The sequence below is a fragment of the Carex rostrata genome, chromosome 4, assembly GCF_964058835.1.
Source record: "Carex rostrata chromosome 4, lpCarRost1.2, whole genome shotgun sequence".
Classification (NCBI taxonomy): Eukaryota; Viridiplantae; Streptophyta; class Magnoliopsida; order Poales; family Cyperaceae; genus Carex; species Carex rostrata.
In genome coordinates, this window is record NC_135921.1 from 5,063,006 (window position 1) to 5,085,130 (window position 22,125).

The window sequence follows — 22,125 nt, forward strand, 5'->3', positions numbered from 1 at the left end:
TCAAATAACTGATTCGAACCTTCCAGCATGTTTTTCATAATAAAATATACTTGAAAACTGAATTTTACATTTTTTTTGTAATTTTTTTACTATTTATTAAGCCACTTTGAAAATCTGGGTGAACAGTAAAAACAGTAATAATTTCTGAACCATTGGATCGACGATTTTCAAAGTGGCTTAATAAATAGTAAAAAAATTCCAAAAAATGTAAAATTTGGTCTCCAAGCACATTTCAATATGGAGATCATGTTGAGCAATTCGGATTGACGTTTTGAACTTTAAAATTGTAAAATATGAATGTGAAGTAAAATAGTTGTTTTACTTCGCAACTTACTGTAGCCCATCTCAATCTCTCTCTCTCTCTCTCTCTATATATATATATATATGAGGAGGGTTCAAATGCCTCCATTTTTTGTGCCTCCACCATGCCTCCATTTTTTTAAACTTTAATAACTCAAAATTTAAAACTTAAATGTCAAAATAAAACTGTTAGATGTGATCTATGTTATTTTCTCTATGTGCTCATAAAAAATTATCACATTTTAATTTTGTTTTTATGTGAATTAATAAGTTCAAAAATCAACGTCTAGAAATCATCCATATTAATGCATTTTTTACAAGCTCTTGATGACAATCAAAATAAAATTGAAATGCCATAATTTTTTACACGTGTGATAAGCCAAAATTGTATCTATTTAAACCTAGGGTTAGATATGTAAATTAAGCCAAGTTTTGGTTAAATTAGTTTAAATTAGGTTTAATTAGGTTAGAAATGTCCAAAAGTTCAAGTTACTGCCCTAGTTATGTTTGTTCTACAGGTAATCAAGTTTATGGAGCTTAACGACTCAAAACAGGTGAGTTAGCACGAAGAAATGAGCTTCTGCCAACATTTATTGCGGCCCGGAATGGAGTTATTGCGGCCCGCAACCAAACAAGTCAGAGCCCCTTTTATTCCAGCAAAGTTATTGCGGCCCGCAATACACTGTAGCAGTCAGCCAAAAATTGAGTCTGAACTTAAAACGGCCATAACTTTTGACTCGTAACTCCGATTTAGGATTGCGACCACTTTTTGGAAAGCTAACGAGAAGATCTACAACCTGAGAATATAAAAAGGAATGTATTGCGGCCCGCAAAGACCTGTTCAGAATTTTTCTGCGCAGTCTGTTAACTGCTACAGTACATTGCGGCCCGCAATGGAGGTTATTGCGGCCCGCAATAAACAGTTCCAGAAGCGATTTTTGCTATTTATTGGTTGTTTTTATTTCTGGAAGGATAACTGTTTTAGGGACGAAATTTAGACATTAGAAAGAGAGAAAAACACAGGAGAATAAGGAGAAAAAGGAGAGACAAAAGAAGGGAGAAGAAGATAGCGAATTCTTCGAGCGGTTACATTGATTTCTTTCTCTTAGAACTCTTTTACTTGTTATTTCTCTTGTGTGCTGCAGCCATGATTGGCTAAGGCTATTTCTAGGGTTGATTAGGGTTAGAACTTGAAACTTATGTCATGGATTAGTTGATTTTATATTATATTTACTTGTTCCTTGGTATGATCTTTTCTTTATATTACTTGTTTGTGATGACTTAAGCGAAATTGCATGAAACCCTAGGATTCGGTATTTACAATTGAGAAATTGAATATTTAGTCCTGACCATAAAGAAAAGAGTATTTGATAGGCTAAGTACCGAGAGGAGACGCTCATCTTATACGGGCTTAACCCGATAGGTTAGAAAATTGTACCAAGTACCGAGAGGTGACGAATAACTTTCTATACCAATTGGGACAGTTAAAGACTTAATAACTTTGGGTTAGTGTAACCAAGTACCGAGAGGTGACATTTATACTAATTTAAAGACGGTATTAACATAGAAATATCACTTTATACCGATAACATTAGACTGTGCCTTCATATTTATAAGAACAACCTTAATAAATCAATTAATCGTGACATTAGTGGATAGGAACCCTAAGAGACCCTAATTTCTCATTCTTGTTTAAAACCACATTTAGACCTAGAATTTAGTTAATTCAATTTGATCAGCAACAAACCAAACCATCATAGAAAACAAACAAATTCCTTTATTTCCTTTTACTAAATTAAATTAGTTAGGTTAGGTTTAATATTCCGAATTGTCCCTGTGGAGACGATCCCTAAATACTACTTGACAAGGTTGTATACTTGCAACCGAATTGAGGGTAAATTAGGATTTATTACTTGTGTAGTAGTAAAAATCACATCAACGTGCATAAATAAAATGACATAGATCATATCCAATGGTTTTATTTTGACTTTTAAGTTTTAAATTTTGAGTTATTAAAGTTTAAAAAAATAGAGGCATGGTGGAGGCACAAAAAATGGAGGCATTTGAACCCTCCTCTATATATATAGAGATAGGCTAATATGCTTTCGGTAGCATATGGGCCGAAATACACACGGTCCAAATTTGAAATTTCAAAATTCAAAAAGTCAATCTGAACCATTCATCTTGTTCTCCATATTAATATGTGCTTGGAGACCAAATTTTACATTTTTCTGAATTTTTTTACTATTTATTATGCCACTTTGAAAATTGCTGATCCAACGGTGGCTTAACAAAACAGTAAAACTGTTGGATTAGCGATTTTCAAAGTGGCTTAATAAATAGTAAAAAAATTCAGAAAAATGTAAAATTTGGTCTCCAAGCACATATTAATATGGAGAACAAGATGAACGGTTCAGATTGACTTTTAAAATTTTGAAATTTCAAATTTAGACCGTGTGTATTTCGGCCCATATGCTATCGAAAGCACATTAGCCTATCTCTCTCTCTCTCTCTCTATATATATATATATATATGAGGAGGGATCAAGTTACAACAATTTTTGAGTTACAACAAGTTACTACAACTATTTTTTACATTTTCAAAGTCCAAATCGTCGATCCAAACCATTAGATGTGATCTCTACAATAAAATGTGCTTGGAGGCCAAATTTTACAATTTTTGGAATTTTTTTACTATTTATTAAGATGGGTACAAAAACTAGTCAAATTCAAACCATTGAATTTTGTACCCATCTTAATAAATAGTAAGAAAATTCCAAAAAATATAAAATTTGGTCTCCAAGCACATTTTATTGTAGAGATCGCATCTAATGGTTTGGATTGACGATTTGGACTTTGAAAATGTAGAAAATGGTTGTGGTAACTTGTTGTAACTCAAAAATTGTTGCTTGATCCCTCCTCATATATATATGGGATGGGCTACGCTACTCGATGGAGTAAAATGAGTTGGTGCTCCACGCCGCCATATTTTTAATTTGAAAATCCAAATGATCGATCCGAACCGTTAGATGTGATCTCCATATTGAAATGTGCTTGGAGACCAAATTTTACATTTTTTGAAATTTTTTTACTATTTATTAAGCATTTTTGAAAATTGCTGATCCAATGGTCTAGAAAATTTTACTGTTTTTTACTGTTAGCAGCAAAACAGAAATTTTTAAAAATTGCTTAATAAATAGTAAAAATATTCCAAAAAATATATAATTTGGTCTCCAAGCACATTTCAATATGAAGATCACATCTAACGGTTCAGATCGGTCGTTTAGATTTTCAAAATGAAAATACGGCGTGGAGTACAAATGCGTTTTACTTCATGGAGTTGGGCTAAAATGAGTCATGGCTTATTGCGCGATGGTGAGCCATGGCTCATTTTAGCCATTTTGAAAATTCAAACAACCAATCTGAACCGTTCATCTTGTTCTCCATATTGAAATGTGCTTGGAGACCAAATTTTACATTTTTTGGAATTTGTTTACTATTTATTAAGCAATTTTGAAAATCGCTGATCCGATGGTCTAGAAAATTTTACTGTTCACAGCAAAACAACAATTTTCAAAATTGCTTAATAAATAGTAAAAATATTCCAAAAAAATATAAAATTTGGTCTCCAAGCACATTTCAATATGGATTAAACAACTAACAGTTCGAATCGGTCATTTGGACTTTCAAAATGAAAATACGGTGTGGAGTACAAACGCTTGGTGAGCCATGGCTCACCCAAGTCAACCTCTATATATATCTCCATTATATTATTAAGCACGTTGGGTGTCCAATCCTCCAACGGCTACAATTGAAAGATAGAACTTCAAATTAGATCTCAGTCATCCAATTGCATAATTTGTCTTGTTTTAATTAAATGCATATGTTTTATGTATAGAAGTCTAAATTTAGTTAAAAACATACTGTCACACGATGCGTTACAATTAAAATTGAATAAACTCTGAAATTTAGCGAAATATTTATTTGTTTTCATATTTCTCCTCTTCAATTGAGAAGACCTCGCCTTCCATTTTCTTATTTCTTTGTTTCCTTACTTCTTCTTATACGGATCATAATGGAAAATATTTTTTTTTATATTTCCTTATTTCTCTTTTTTTTGTTTCTATACATATTGTTGTGGGCAATTTTGAATATATTTCCAATATATAATATATCAATGTATGTGTGTATTCAAAAATTATAAATTTTGCATATAACCGCACAACTAATGAATTAGATTGGGTTAAACGGTTTGGATTCACCGTTTAAAATCGATTCGATAGGTTTTGAAATTGATGTTATATAGGCTGAAAGGACTGATACCTCGCATATTTAGCCTATATTTGACTTGATTTCATACCAAATCCATGTTCCAAATTGTCAAAACCATGTGCATTTCATTGATATATTCTTAGAATTTGGTACTGCTGAGAGTTTGTTTGTTTTCTGCAGGATTGGAGCAAAATACACGAAGAAACGGCGTTTTTGGACACCTTGGTACGGCCCTTACCAAACTTGGTACGGCCTGTACCAAACTTAGCCGTTTCAGCCTTCTTCCCACCTTGTACGGCCTGGCCGTACCAAATTGGTACGGGCCGTACATAGGTGCCGCCTGACAGAATTCAAATCTTGGCAGAGGCTATATATAGCGGGGGATCTCTCCATTTTCGAGGATTCCACTTCATTTTCCAGATTGAGAGCTCAGTGAAAGAGAGAAAGAGAGCAAAGGAGCAAGAAGAGAAGATCAAGGAAGAGGAAGAGGCGAGAATCGACGGATCTACACCTTCTCCATTCCCGATCTTCAATCTAGTTCTTTCATGACTTTCTCTATCTCTTTTCTTGTATATCTGGACAGATCCATGACTTGTGAGTAGTAGACTTTCGTTTCTAGGGTTTGTAGATGGATTTTCTTGATTTGTGTTGCTTTTCTTGATTTGGATCTTGTATGAACTCTTGTGATTGAATTGATTGTGAATTTGCTTTTCTTGATTGCTTTGTGTTTCTGTGATTGCATGTGGTGTGCCTATAGTGGTAGATCAACCCTAACAAGGTCATGTGACCATTGCCTTCTCTCAACCAAACCAATCCCTTTAGGTAGACTTGATCGAATTGAAGCCGAAAGGTTGAATTCTCCTCTAATCGACAGATTAGAGGTTACCTTAGATCTCCAATCAATCAACTAGAGGATCTGGACCAAAACACGAGAGTTGAGGTTTAGAAACCCTAGAAGGTGAAGAATTGAATCCAAAACTTAGATCTTGAACCAACAAACGAGAGTTGAGGTTTAGGAACCTTAGGTATGGTCAATTGAACCTTTATCAAGAGTTTAATACGAGGTACCAGCAAGAAATGCATCAACTCGAACTTGTAAGCTCTGTTCTGGTAAACCAGTACGGCCCTTACAAGAGTGGTGCGGCCTACCCGTACCAAGCCCCATACGGCTTGGTCATACCAGGTTGGTGCGGCCTGGCCGTACCAACTTGGTAAGGGCCGTACCACTAGAGGCAAATCAGAGATGAAGTCTGAAACCCTTGAAACACCTTTTATCCCAAATCAAAACACAGTTTATACCTTTTCTTGCACATTTACTATTCTATATCATTGTGTGATTGCTTGAGTTGATTCCTTAGGAAAATTAAACACCAAAACCCCTTTTTCTCACTTCTAGTCTTTAGCTAAGCTAAGTAAAATTCTAGATAAAGAAACCGTCCCTGTGGATCGATACCCGATTATACTCCTCGATAGGGTTGTGCACTTGCAACCCTAATCGGAAGGTGTAACCGCGGTTTAAAAGGTACGCTCCCAAGCGTACCGAAACTTGCGTTGCGCTTTTACGCCGATCAAGTTTTTGGCGCCGTTGCCGGGGAACGGCTATCATTCTCTGGATTTTTGCTTATCTTAGCTAATCTAGATTTTAACTTGTATCTTTTCCTTTACGCTACTCTTTCTTATTACTAAAAACTGGCTCTCGAACAACCTCCTGCAGGAAAGTTCAGATTGAAATACCAACTGAGGAGCAGAGGGCCACTCTTTGACGACACTCCTCCAGACGACACTGTCCCTGCCCAGACCTCTCTCGACGCGACTCGAGTCACATCAGACGCGACCCGCATTGAAGAAAAGATGTCCGAACATCCGAGCAGAGAGGACAGGCGTGAGCGAGAGGAGGACAAAGACAGAGAAGCAGAGCTGACCGATCAGTCTGACCACGAGATGGATGATTTCATGCCCCGAACCTTGAGAGAGTTCAATGTGCCAAGGGTTGAAGATGTGAGAGGTGCAATCCGGCTGCCGCGCATTCCAGGACAACAACCTAACTTCAATCCAGGGGTTGTCAACATGGTGCAGCAGAACACCTTCCATGGACTCGATCACGAGGACCCGCACTCCCATCTCCAGACTTTCCTCGAGTGCATCACGACCATCAAGACCAACGGTGAGAATTCTGATTACACCAAGCTTGCTCTATTTCCTTTCACTCTTAGGGACAAAGCAAAGAAATGGTTGGGATCTTTACCCAGGGACTCGGTTTTGACTTGGAGGGAACTGTCCAAATTGTTTTTGACCAGATTTTTCCCTCATAAACGAACTGCCAAGGTAAGACATGACCTGACCAGCTTTAACCAAATTTTTGATGAACCCCTGAATGAGGCATGGGAAAGGTTTAGAGAATTGCAATACTCTTGTCCACACCACGGTATACCAGACTGGCTCTTGATCCAAACGTTTTACGACGGCTTGAACGAGAGCACTCGTGCTTACGTCGACGCTGTTGCGGGAGGCGCGCTGATGTCAAGGGAGCCTTTAGAGGCTATGAACTTGATAGACAGCATGGCGCAGAACCAGCAGTGGTCCGGCCGCGAAAACTCACGACGAAGAGGAGGCCAAGGAGGTAACCAAGGAGGTGGCAAGTACGAGGTGGATCACATCACTGCTCTCACCGCCAAGATGGACGCCATGCAGAGAGCGGTGGACAAGCTCAGCGTCAAGGCAGTCGAACAGCAACCTCAAGCCTGCGTCATGTGCGGAGATGAGAGGCACGCTTACGAGCAATGCCCGCTGGCGCAACAAGACGAGGAAAGCGAGCAGGTCAACTCTCTCAACAGCGAACCTTCTTTCTTCCCGAGACCTCCTTTCAGCCGGTCTTATTCCAAAGATCCGGTTGAGCAGCAGCATTGGAGGTCGAACCAGAACAACCCTGCACCGTTCAACAACTCTTCTTCCAGACCGCCCTTCAACAACAACAACTTTCAGAGACCATCCTTCAACAACAACACATGGAACAATCGAGCGAACAACAACTGGAACAACCCCCCTCCCAACAACAATAACTGGGGCAACCCATCTTCGAGCAACAGCAACAACAACGGCAACAGGAACTTCTACCAGAACGCTTCCTTTTCCAATCAAGGCAACCGAGCAGCTCCATCTGATCCCCCAAAATCACATGCGCCTACCGGAGTGAATGATTTCACCCATGAGCAGGGCAAGATGAATCAAATGATGTGGGAGCAGATGCAAAGCATGACGACTCAGATGGCTGCCCAAAGCAAGTTGTTGGAGCAGCTGAGCCAGATGGTCACCTCAAGCCAACCTCAACCTGGGAAGCTTCCAGCTCAACCAGAACCCAACCCGAGAGGAGAGGCTAAGGCGATTACTCTGAGAAGTGGAACCCACTACGATGAACCACCACTGCCAAGTGACATCGCGGCTGATCCGGCACCTGACGCGACCCTGACCCCCGTGCATACTCCGGCAAGCGAGGTAAATCCAAGACGAACTGATCCCATTCCACCTCAAGCGAGTACGGATTGTACCAGCTCAGCGAAGCCTGTACAACCTTCATCTGAAGCGTCAGGAAGTCAGAAGAAGAAAGGAAACGAGAAACCACCCCCGTACCGGCCACCCGTTCCTTTCCCCCAGAGATTAGCCGAGACCAGATTGAACGAACAATTCGCCAACTTTGCAAACGTCATCAAGCAGCTGCACATCACCATTCCTTTCACCGACGCTCTGACTCAAATGCCCACCTACGCCAAGTTTTTGAAAGACATTTTATCCAACAAGCGAAGCTTAGAGGGGCACGAGACGGTCAAGCTGACGGAGCAGTGCAGCGCAATTCTGAAGAGCGAGCTACCCCCCAAACTGGACGACCCTGGAAAGTTCTCCATTCCATGCACCATTGGGAAGGCCAAAATCAAGAAAGCTCTATGTGATCTTGGAGCGAGCGTGAGTCTCATGCCACGCACCATCTATGAGCGCATTGGAGTGGGGGAGCTCAAGCCCACAAGGATGACGTTGCAATTGGCGGACTCTTCAGTGCGACTCCCACTTGGCATAGTGGAGGATCTGCCAGTCCAAGTCGGGAAGTATTTTGTACCCGTCGATTTCGTAGTCATGGAGATGGAAGAAGACAAGGAAGTCCCCATCATTCTGGGACGACCTTTCCTAAGAACAGCTGGCGCGATAATCGACGTGAGACAAGGAACCCTGACTCTGAACTTTGGCGGGGAGAAGGTGAAATTCCAAATTGAACGTGCCATGAAGTATCCGTCACAATCTGAGACATGTTTCCGGATTGATGGGATAGAAGAGCTCTTAGCTGATCTAGCTGAGGACTACTTTCTTGACCAAGTCAACAACTCGCTGCGCCATCACTCTGAATTCTTATCCCAGCTGCCAAGCGAAGCAAGCGAGTCAATCTGTGCAGCAGATGTGATTCCTGAAGATCTGGAGGATCTCCGATGCAAGTTGGATGGATCACACGAGGACCGTACGACACACCCTGAGACGAGTGGCGGAGCAGAGCTTGACAAGGCTGACGTCTTGACGTTGCACGAGTCAGATCACCCCGACACGGCTTGTGTCAACGATCAGCCTAAGCGCCCAACACCCGAACTCAAACCTCTCCCAGCTAATCTCAGATACGAGTTCCTCGACCCAGATAAAGCTTGTCCTGTGATTGTCAACGCGAGTTTAAACCCCGATCAAACTGCCAGACTTCTGGAGAAGCTGAAGCTTCACAAGGGCGCCATCGGGTACTCAATCAAGGACTTGAAAGGGATCAACCCAGCAATCTGCTCACACCGGATCCTGCTCGAGGATGATCACAAGCCGTCTGTGGAGCACCAGCGGCGACTCAACCCCAATCTAAAGGAGGTGGTGAAAAAGGAGATCCTCAAGCTCCTAGATGCAGGCATCATCTACCCCATCTCTGATAGCAAGTGGGTGAGTCCCATCCATGTGGTGCCCAAGAAGGGTGGCACAACAGTGGTGAGAAATGAGAAGAACGAGCTGGTCCAGACTCGTGTGGTATCTGGGTACCGCATGTGTATCGACTACAGGAAGCTCAATGCTGCCACGCGCAAAGATCATTTCCCACTGCCATTTGTCGACCAACTTCTTGAGAGGCTGGCCAATCATTCTCATTTTTGCTATCTTGACGGGTACTCAGGATTTTTCCAGATCCCCATTCACCCGAACGACCAAGACAAGACCACTTTCACATGCCCCTACGGTACGTTCGCGTACCGTAGGATGCCATTCGGTCTGTGCAATGCACCTGCCACCTTCCAGAGAGCCATGATGGCTATCTTCTCGGATTTCATCGAGAATGAGGTTGAGGTCTTCATGGACGACTTCTCTGTCTATGGAGCCAGCTTTGACTCATGTCTAACCAACCTCTGCAAAATCCTGGAGAAGTGTGAAGAGGTCAACCTGATCCTAAACTGGGAGAAATGTCACTTCATGGTCCAAGAAGGAGTTGTCCTTGGACATGTGGTGACATCCAAAGGAATTGAGGTTGATAAAGCCAAGGTGGAGGTGATCGAGAAGCTGGAGATCCCAACAAATGTCAAAGCAGTCCGAAGCTTTCTGGGACACGCTGGCTTCTACCGCCGATTCATCAAGGACTTCTCAAAGATCGCAAAACCGTTGACCAATTTGCTCATCAAGGACTCTGATTTTGTCTTCTCAGAGGATTGTGTCGACTCGTTTCATCGATTGAAAGGAGCCCTTGTCTCAGCACCCATCTTGCAGCCACCAGACTGGTCCTTGCCATTCGAGCTGATGTGTGACGCGAGCGATTATGCTGTGGGAGCAGTTCTCGGGCAGAGAAAGGAGAACAAGCCATGTGCTATCTACTATGCTAGCAAGGTGCTAGATCCTGCCCAGATGAACTACACGACGACCGAGAAAGAACTTCTGGCTGTTGTGTTCGCTCTCGACAAGTTCAGATCCTACTTGGTTGGTTCCAAGATAGTGATCTACACAGACCATGCCGCGCTCAGGTATCTGGTGAGCAAGCAGGATGCCAAACCTCGCCTGATCAGGTGGATCCTCCTCCTGCAAGAGTTTGATATTGAAATCAGGGACAAAAAGGGAGTCGACAACACTGTGGCTGACCATCTATCCCGGCTTCGCTGGAAAGATGAGGACTCTGCTAACCTGCCAATCAATGACTCATTCCCTGATGATCAATTCCATTCGATCTCTGCCATGGAGGAGATAAACTCGGTCGGTACATCGATGCACACGACCCATGCTGTGCAAGATCGGACATTCCACGCCGCGGACCAAGTAAACACCAAATCTGTGCCCTGGTATGCGGACATTGCGAACCATCTAGCTTCAGGAGTACTCCCTCCTACCATGTCCTACCAGCAGAAGAAGAAGCTTCGATCGGATGCCAAGTTTTACTTCTGGGATGACCCCTTCCTATTCAAAACTGGCATTGATGGCATCTACAGACGTTGTGTGCCATACGACGAGACGCGCTCCATTCTCGAGCACTGCCATTCCTCATCATACGGGGGACACGCTTCATTCTCCAAGACTGCTTCAAAGGTCCTACAATCCGGCTTCTTCTGGCCTACCCTTTTCAGAGACGCTAGGTCCTTCGTTGCAGCTTGTGACAAATGTCAACGCACCGGGAACATCACCAAGAGGAATGAGATGCCTCTCCACTCTATTCTTGAGGTAGACATCTTCGATGTCTGGGGCATTGACTTCATGGGACCGTTTCCACCCTCTTGTGGGAACGAATACATCCTGGTGGCAGTTGACTACGTCTCCAAGTGGGTGGAGGCAGTGGCATGCAAGAATGCGGACTCCAATGCAGTGAAAAGACTGTTCACTGACATCATCTTCCCTCGCTTTGGAGTCCCGAGAGCCGTCATCAGTGATGGTGGCAAACACTTCATCAACCGCCAGTTCGACAATCTTCTCAGTCGTCACGGAGTAACTCACAAGGTGACCACTTCCTACCATCCTCAAGCCAACGGTCAAGCTGAGATTTCCAACAGGGAGATCAAGTCTATCTTGGAAAAGACAGTTGCAAAAACGAGGAAGGATTGGTCGCTTAAGCTGAGTGACGCACTGTGGGCCTACCGTACAGCCTTTAAAACGCCAATTGGGATGAGCCCTTTCAAATTGGTGTACGGAAAGTCCTGCCACTTGCCCGTGGAAATCGAGCACAAGGCATACTGGGCCACGCGGACCATCAACATGGACTTACTTCCAGCTGGAGAGAAACGCATCCTTGACTTGCATGAGTTGGAAGAGATGCACCTGAATTCTTATGAAAATGCGAGAATTTACAAGGAAAGGACCAAACAGATTCATGACAAGCGCATCACACCTCGTGAATTCAGTGCTGGAAATCTGGTCCTTCTGTTTAATTCTCGACTGAGGCTCTTTCCAGGGAAGCTGAAGTCCAGGTGGTCTGGTCCATTTCGGGTAAGAACAGTGTTCCCGTATGGCGCCGTGGAACTTGAGAGCAAGGAAGGGCAGACTTTCACAGTCAATGGTCAGCGTCTCAAGCACTACATTGCTGATCATCCCCATGAAATGCGCGTCAACTTGGATCTCTCTGATCCCGCCCGAGTTGAAGCATAACAGAGAGATGGTCGAGCTCAAGACCTAAAACAAGCGCTCCTTGGGAGGCAGCCCAAGCCTATTTGTGTATCTTAGGAACAATTAGACATGCATTCATGTTTTCTTTTTCTGCATCCTGAGCGAGATTGAGAAGTCTTCACGGGCCAAGAGAACAGCAACCTTCCCTGATACAGCTAGGCCGTACTGACTTGGTACGGCTAGACCGCACCAGATTGGTACGACCAGGCCGTATCTAGGGTTGGCACGGCTCAAGAAAGGCCGGTACGGCCCGTACCAAATTGGTGCGGCCAGGCCGTACCTAGGGCTAGGCGACGCAGAGGTGCATTAACTGCCGCATCTCTCTTCTTAAACCTCTCCCCCGCACCCTTCCCTTCTCTCTCTCCCTCAGCCGTACTCTCTCCCTTATCTCTCTCCCTCAGCCATTTCTCTTCTTCCTTTCTGCCGCGCACCACCATCCTCCCTTCCTCTCTGCCTTCTCTCTGTTCTCCCTGCCGCCTCCGTTTCTCCCGTATGGCCCCGCACCAGGTACAGCCCGTACCAGCATAGGCCGCACCCCTTCCTCTTCGGGTAAGTCGTTTTCCCTCTCTCTCTCTTTTCCATTTTTGTCATCTTCTTCGTTTTTCCCTTCCCTTTTCCTTTCCATTGTGGTTCTATCATTTTTTCTGCCAACCCTAACTCTGGTACGGCCTACCCGTACCAGGTTGTACGACCCGTACCAGTACCAGCACTTGTACCAGTACATACCAATCCCATTTTAATGGCCAATTTCTGTGTTATGTACATGGTTTGAGGATTATAAGCACTAACTTTACCAATCTGGTGTTGGTACCTGTTTGTACGGCCTGTGCCAAAGTCCGGTACGGCCTGTACCAAGTTCTGTACGGCCTACCCGTACCACTTTGTGCGGCCTGGCCGTACCTGATTACGTCCGGCCTACCCGTACCAGACTTGTACACCCCACCCGTACCAGTCCAGTCAGGCCTCCATCTGCTTAGGTCTTGTGTGAGACGTACATGTCCGACCCGTACACAGAACGTCAACGCAAATACGCTCAACAAGAACGTCAAGAGCGTCTTCGCGAGATGCGTCGGCAACTCTCGCACACCCCCACTCCTTCCGGGTCTGATTCTGAGTCCTCCGTCCCCTCCGCTTCTGGCCCCACGTCATCTCGTCTCTCCGGCCGGAGTAGCTCCAGGAGCGCATCGCAGTCTCGGGATGGAGGAGAGTCCTCGTCTAGGAGTGCCTCTCAGGCCGGTTCTGGAGGTGGGCACGAGAGCCCATCCTACCAGCCTTCTGGTACACCCTCCAGTGACCACGCCTCCGACTCCTACGGCACTGATGAGGGTGTCTCTGACTCCACCCAGCGCGCAGCGCAGTTCCACCAGACCCTCCGTCAGAGAAAGTTCGCCAATACGAGGATCGTAGACTTCTCGGCCCTCCAGACTCTGGGACTTGACCAGGAGTTCCTACGTCTCACTGGTCGGATTGGGATATCCTCTTCCTTCTGGAGCATCGCCCAGAGAGGATACTCGGGTCTCACCCTTGAGTTCCTCTCCTCTCTGGAGCTTCGATATAACAAGAAGGATATTCCATACATCAAGTTCCGCCTTCGTCAGGGGGTTCACCGTGTTTGGCTCTCCCAGTTGCGCGAGTGGTTTGGTTTTGCACCAAACCCGACGACGGACTCCCTCTCATTCGCTGACGATCTGGATCGCAACCACTTCTGGGAGTTGATCTCTGGCAGGAAAGCGGGCTCTGCATTCAATCCGGAGTTCAAGCAGCTGAATGTCCCACATCCCGTCCTCCGCTGTATACTGCGGATCCTCGGCGGCACCTTCTTTGCACGTGGTGAGACGATGACCCGTGCTAATGTCGAGGATCTGCAGTTGCTGGATCATATGCTGCGCCCTGACGACGCGCTCGAGCGGCCCGATCTGATGCTCGCGATGATCCACCACTGGCTCGGTCTCCAGCGCGCCACCAAGGTTGGTGGCATTGTCTCTATCTCCGCCTACGTCACGCTCATTGCTGAGCGACTGGGTGTCCAGATCATCGGAGATGAGGAGTGCAAGGGCCCCCGCCATTTCACTCTGACGGCCCTGCACAATTACAAGTTCATCCAACCAGCCGCAGCACGTGATGGACGAGGTGTTTGGGCATGGCGCCTCGGCGACCAGGCCAGCTATGTCATGCCCTTCCCGGTCACTCTCTCCTTTGACGACCGGAGCACCTGGCTGTTCACCCGTCCCCCTCGTATCCAGCAGGGCCCCGCACCACCTCCACCACCACCACCACCACCACCACCCACGGACGATGTGGAGATGCTCGACATTCCCGTTCAGGATCAGGATGAGCATATGACTCCTCACTCTCCACTCCAGATGCCTCCCTCTCCTGGTCAGGTCCCTCTCTTCTCTCCGCAGAGACCTTTCCCTTCTCCTGCTGCAGGCCTTTCCTCATTTGGTGCTGGACCTTCCACCTTCGGTGCTGGACCTTCCACTTTCCAGCCTGGCCCATCCACTTCCACATATCAGGCTGGCCCATCCATTTCCTCAGCAGGTCCCTCTCATGAGCCTACCATGCGCGAGATGTACGCCCTCATCTCCTCCATGCAGGCCACCCAGATCTCTATTCAGGCCTCGCAGCGGGCCATCCAGGAGACTCAGTCCGGCTTGCTCGAGTCTCAGCTCGCCATTCAGGAGACGCAGGCCGCTCAGGGGGACGCTATTTTCGATATTCGGGCCGATGTCGCTCAGCAGGCCCTGAGTATTCAGCGTATGGAGCGACAGATGACTGACTGGCGTTTCTTCATGGACCACGGTCACTGGCCTGACCCACCACCACCCTAGACTTCTCAGGTTCGTTTTCCTTTACCCGAGCTGTTACATTTTCTTTATCTTTATGTCTTGAAGCATTGAGGACAATGCTCAGGACAAGCTTGGGGGGGGAGACATTTGCATGTAGGTCATGTTTACTTTATCGTTATTTTTACTTGTATTTTTTTCATATTTTCTTGCATTATTAGGTGAAAATTTGCGTGAACTGTTAGAATTTAGAGTAACTTTGAAACATTTCTGGTTGTAATTAGGATAGCCCTGAATGAATTGGAACTAACCCATGATTGGTTATTGAACTGCTTACGTTGAGATGTTTTTAATGATTGAAAAAGATGAAAAATTTAGAATTGCATCGAGCAAAATTATTTGAATAAACTGAAAATATGTTTTTAGGAATTGAGATGTTCAATTGAGAAATTTTGGAATATCCGTTGGTATGAATGAATACCAATGGATGTGTGTATTCATGGTATTTGCTTGTCTAAAAAAAAAAAAAAAAAAAAAAAAAAAAAAAAAAAAAAAAAAAATGGAGAAAATAAGAGTACTGGCAATAAGTCCTATTTGGCGCCTTTGAGCTCGTCTCCCAAAATAAAATTTTTTTTAATTAACAAAAAAAAAAAAAATAATAATAATAATTTTTGCATATACCAACACACATCGTTCGCAATTTTCTTGCCTGAGTTTGTTTCAAGCTTGGGGGAAGTTGAAAATCAATATGAATAAAAGCATAGGCTCGGTAAAAGAATAAAATTGTTTCGATCAAACCTAATTATGTAGTCTTTACAATCATTAAAAGCATCTCAAAATATGAAGTCCAATTGACCAATTGGTGGAGTGAATTAAGGTTTATAAAGAAATGTCCAAGTTACAACTGAAATGATTCTAGAAATTCTTAACCATAGCAGATTCACGTAAGTTTTTACAATTAGATTTGTAATAGCACTTAGGTTTAGTAGTCTAGCCTCAAACCCAAGTTTGAATCTGTTTGCTTGAGGGCAAGCAAAGGTTTAGCTTGGGGGAATTTGATACCTCGCATATTTAGCATATATTTGACTTGATTTCATACCAAATCCATGTTCCAAATTGTCAAAACCATGTGCATTTCATTGATATATTCTTAGAATTTGGTACTGCTGAGAGTTTGTTTGTTTTCTGCAGGATTGGAGCAAAATACACGAAGAAACGGCGTTTTTGGACACCTTGGTACGGCCCTTACCAAACTTGGTACGGCCTGTACCAAACTTAGCTGTTTCAGCCTTCTTCCCACCTTGTACGGCCTGGCCGTACCAAATTGGTACGGGCCGTACATAGGTGCCGCCTGACAGAATTCAAATCTTGGCAGAGGCTATATATAGCGGGGGATCTCTCCATTTTCGAGGATTCCACTTCATTTTCCAGATTGAGAGCTCAGTGAAAGAGAGAAAGAGAGCAAAGGAGCAAGAAGAGAAGATCAAGGAAGAGGAAGAGGCGAGAATCGACGGATCTACACCTTCTCCATTCCCGATCTTCAATCTAGTTCTTTCATGACTTTCTCTATCTCTTTTCTTGTATATCTGGACAGATCCATGACTTGTGAGTAGTAGACTTTCGTTTCTAGGGTTTGTAGATGGATTTTCTTGATTTGTGTTGCTTTTCTTGATTTGGATCTTGTATGAACTCTTGTGATTGAATTGATTGTGAATTTGCTTTTCTTGATTGCTTTGTGTTTCTGTGATTGCATGTGGTGTGCCTATAGTGGTAGATCAACCCTAACAAGGTCATGTGACCATTGCCTTCTCTCAACCAAACCAATCCCTTTAGGTAGACTTGATCGAATTGAAGCCGAAAGGTTGAATTCTCCTCTAATCGACAGATTAGAGGTTACCTTAGATCTCCAATCAATCAACTAGAGGATCTGGACCAAAACACGAGAGTTGAGGTTTAGAAACCCTAGAAGGTGAAGAATTGAATCCAAAACTTAGATCTTGAACCAACAAACGAGAGTTGAGGTTTAGGAACCTTAGGTATGGTCAATTGAACCTTTATCAAGAGTTTAATACGAGGTACCAGCAAGAAATGCATCAACTCGAACTTGTAAGCTCTGTTCTGGTAAACCAGTACGGCCCTTACAAGAGTGGTGCGGCCTACCCGTACCAAGCCCCATACGGCTTGGTCATACCAGGTTGGTGCGGCCTGGCCGTACCAACTTGGTAAGGGCCGTACCACTAGAGGCAAATCAGAGATGAAGTCTGAAACCCTTGAAACACCTTTTATCCCAAATCAAAACACAGTTTATACCTTTTCTTGCACATTTACTATTCTATATCATTGTGTGATTGCTTGAGTTGATTCCTTAGGAAAATTAAACACCAAAATCCCTTTTTCTCACTTCTAGTCTTTAGCTAAGCTAAGTAAAATTCTAGATAAAGAAACCGTCCCTGTGGATCGATACCCGATTATACTCCTCGATAGGGTTGTGCACTTGCAACCCTAATCGGAAGGTGTAACCGCGGTTTAAAAGGTACGCTCCCAAGCGTACCGAAACTTGCGTTGCGCTTTTACGCCGATCAATGACACTGATGTCATACTAGCGAGATTTCATATTATTTCGTAAAAAAAAAAAAAAGATTCTTCGCTTGAATTTATATCCTCTGCATTAATGCACCGTTTGAGTTTAATTAGATGCACACACTGTCTTACGTATTAGCACCAATCTTAAAGAGTTCAGTGTATTAAAGGTATCAGTGTTATTAAAACCAGGCCGGACCAGTGTATGAAAGCTAATGTTGGACAACAAAATCCTCACGCAAGAGGTACTCACCCATATATAGGGGATTCTCGATCCAAACAGGTTGTCATTTATGCTCAACGGATCTGATAGAAACAAGGGACCACATAATGTGAGAATGTGTGTATGTATTGAGGTTTTGGTTGGGGTTAATGACGCAATATAATTTTACAGCTAACGGGGGTTGGAATTACTCTCGGTTTGGACTCGGCCAGGATTGCAAGCCCAATTAAGGAGACAAAGTGCGCTGGAGTATGGTTTGGCCAGCAGGGCCGTGGAGGTTGTGCAGAGAGAAGAGAGAGGAATAGGAGATTGTTTTCAAATAAACATAAGACCATATTTCGTCTTATTACAGACACGATGACAGAGATGGATTGTTGGAGCACGAGCATTTAGAATGAACGAACAAATGAATTTTGGTCCATAGAGAGTTACAACATTTTGTTGACTTAGTGATATAAGCACCAGATTGTATAGGTAGACTGAGGGTGCTTTGTTTGTAATAAATATAGTATTGTAAATATAAATTTTATTAATCAATATATCTGTTGTCGCACTACAACAAAGTAGACACTTTTTGCCAGGAAAAAAACGCATTTGTGACGGTCGTCCATCGTAAAAAAAAAAAACTGAACAATGAGGGTAATCTGTCGCAAAAAGTCACTTTTTTATCCACGCAAAAAATGTCTCATTCTTGTTGTGTCGGCACCGACAACCTTAAAAAATATATATTAAATTAACAATTATTGAATGATTAGAGGTCGCAATCATTGCTAAAAAGATCTATGCTTGATTTCATTATTGGGATTGAGAGGTCAATTTCTGTCACTTCGTCTTCCACTTCTCAAATTAATACTCCTACAAATTAGGTTTTGATGTTAATTTTTTATATGAAGCTCTTATCTTTGCTGCTTTCATTTCTTCAAACCTTTTCTATCTTTTTCTCTGATTAATATATAGTAGAATTAATAGAGTAATTATTAGAAGTTAAAGATTAGTAAATTAATAAAACCAGTTATGGTGGTAAAAATTTACTGTAGTAATTTAAAAATTCCCTCAAATCATGAATATTTATGTTGTTTTATTGCTAATATGTTTAATAATTATTTTAAAAGAATCTGCAATTGAATCGGTTGATCCACTAGTTCGACAATAAACTCTTGACCCGAGGCTTTAGGATCGAGTCCGATCCAGTTCTAATAACATTGACAAGTGCGGACTAAATTGTCCGAATTTTGATCAAACAGTGGAGCTAAACTTAAACCAGTTTGAGCATTAAAATAGTACGTCCAGTAGGTCAAAGAAAGTTCAAATATTCTTGGCAGGGGAGGATTCAGGATTTTCGTCAGGAGGGGGCAAAAATATAGCGAATCGGATTTAAATAGTTAATTGAGTTCAAAACCATTAACTAATCGGATACTATATAAAAAATAATAATGTTTTAACTTATAATATTCAATGCTCTGACTTATAATTTATGATGCTCTAACTTATAATTTTAATTATCAATTATAATTTAAAAAATATTTTAAATTTAACCCTAAAATTAACTCGAAATATAAATCAGAATTCTAGAGAGGAGCAAAGTCGGTTGGAACCAATAGATAACCATTAAAATTCAAAATCCAAAAGAAGATCGACTGCCCCCGGTATATACTGGGTTGGCCCCTGATTCATGGGACTAGAGGATAAATCGCTAAAGAATTCAACAGTTAAAACTTGTTCGTGTGGGTTTTTTCATGCAGACAATGAATAATTCAGGAAGATAATAGTTGATATGTTTAAAACAAGAGGAGGGTTCAAATGCCTCCATCATGCCTTCATCTCTCTCCATCATTTTCAAAGTTCAAACAGTCGATCCGAACCGCTCAACCTAACCTCCATACTAAAATATGTTTGGAGACCAAATTTTATATTTTTAGGAATTTTTTTACCATTTTTTTAGATAGATACAAAATCAGTAAATCTGAACCATCTAAAAACAGTATTTTTGTACCTATCTAAAAAAATAGTAAAAAAATTCCTAAAAATATAAAATTTGGTCTCCAAACATATTTTAGTATGGAGGTTAAGTTGAGCGGTTCGGATCGACTGTTTGAACTTTGAAAATGATGAAGAGAGATGGAGGCATTTGAACCCTCCTCTTAAAACAATTGGGTAGTGATTCAGACATAAACGACAAAACTGGGTGAAAATAATTTATATGAGTGGGTCTCATGAAAATATTTGTAAAAAAAAATTTAAGATGGATTTTTTCGAAAGGCATGATAGTTTATAAAATTCCCCGACAAACTACTGATGTATTCAAAATTAAAAATTACTAAATTTGGTACAAACCAACCCAAAAATTATAAAATAATATCAGTCTCTGTTCCGTAGAAAATAAGATTAGTAGTTCGAATACACTTCTTTGAATTTTAAATTAAAAAATTAATAAAAACAAAAAAAGACAAAAACTGTACAGATTTGTGACGTTAAAACTGTAACTACTGAACCCTCCTTAAGTGAATATATGCCATTCATTTAGAATCATTGTATATTGTGCACATGCAGCCAAAAGTTTCTTTCTGGAAATCAATACACATGTTTTTTACTAAAACAAATATACAAATGTTTTTCTTTCTTTTTTAATTTGCAAAAGAAAAAAAAATATACAGATGTTTTTATAAGTTTTTTTGGTTAAAAAACCCGAACGCATATATAAAGTATATTACAACTGCAGTATTAATAGCAGAATGTATCCACAGAACATAAACCTGGTGTGTGCCTAAATTGTATACCAGATGTATCAGTGAATCTAAATCAATCCACTCTTATTAGTACATAAAATTTGACTCCTATTACATGAGGAAAAAACAAAAATAAAGAACTTGTAGTTCTTCATACCTAGATAGAGAGTAGTGAGTCAATAATTATCATTGCTCTCAGCACAAACGCGTTGGTTGGAAAACAAAGTGATCATGGGTAATCCAGAGAAGAAGACGAAGAAAAGGATAGAGAAGGAAGATAAAGATAGGCTCATGAAGAGAGTGAGAAGAGGAGGAGAAGAACGACAATACAAGCAAACAACAAACACAAATAACCAACACCACGACCAACAACAAACGTATAATATAAGAACATGCCTTCAGTCTAGTGGCAAAGACACATGACTCCTATGTGAGAGGTCATGAGTTTGAAATCTACAAAGTGGAAAAATCTTCTATAATACATAAGAGTTTAAAAGTGTATTGGGTTGCTTAATCTTCAACCCATAATTTCAAAACAACAAACATATAATATAAGTAACTATATGTATAGTAATCAAGATTCCATCAGGCAATCAAGATAATATAAGTAACTATATGCACTTCATGCAGGTAATCAAGATTTCATCAGGGGTAATAAAGGATATCGACAGACTACGAAGGAGCTTCTTATGGAAAGGCAGTGATCCATGCAAGAGAATTAATTGTCTCGTTAATTGAGAAAGAGTATCCGCACTGAAAGAAAATGGTGGATTGGGTATCATCAGTCTATCAGACCATAATGATGCATTACTCACGAAATGGATTTGGAATATAGAGAGTAAACCAGACGGACTTTGGGCAACTACAATTTTTAAATTGTACGAGATCGTTGGTGCCCATCAGCTTTTGCCCCACACGGAAGAATCACTGTTTCTCAAAGTTATCGCGGGTTTCATACACCTATATAACACAGTTATGTCGATTCCAGGGCTGGTTTACGGTGGCGCTGGTCAGCCTCTTCACTTGTGCCTCCACATATAAATTCATCCATCATACGGGGATCTGGCAGTCATATCAGGCATATCTTTGGGCTATGTGAATTCCTCCAAAAGTAAAGATTTTTATTTGGCTACTGCGGTAGAATAAAATCCTTATACAACAGATATTGATTATTCGAGGGTGCACAGTGCAAGATGGTTGTCATCTATGCAACTCAACGGATATAGAGAATAGTGATTATATTATGTGATCATGCCCGTATGCAATAAGATTCTGGCAAGGCTTATTTGCGCAACACAACATCCCGTATCACGGGGGAGGGAACTTCAAGAGTAAATGGGATTTGTCTCAGCCAAATGTTTCGAAAGAGGTACCGAGAAGTAACAGGATATGGGTGGCAGGAGCTTGGGCTGTGGCGCGAGAGAAATAGAAGATTTTTCTCCAACAAGAGTAAGACAGTGCATTTATTGATTAATGATACAATAATCGAAATTTTGTTTTGGGAACACTTGGGATAGGCATCGAAAAGAGTTCGGGAGAAGAGAAGAAAACAGTTAATTCTCATGTTCTATCCGCACTGGCCAAATCCACTAAACGGC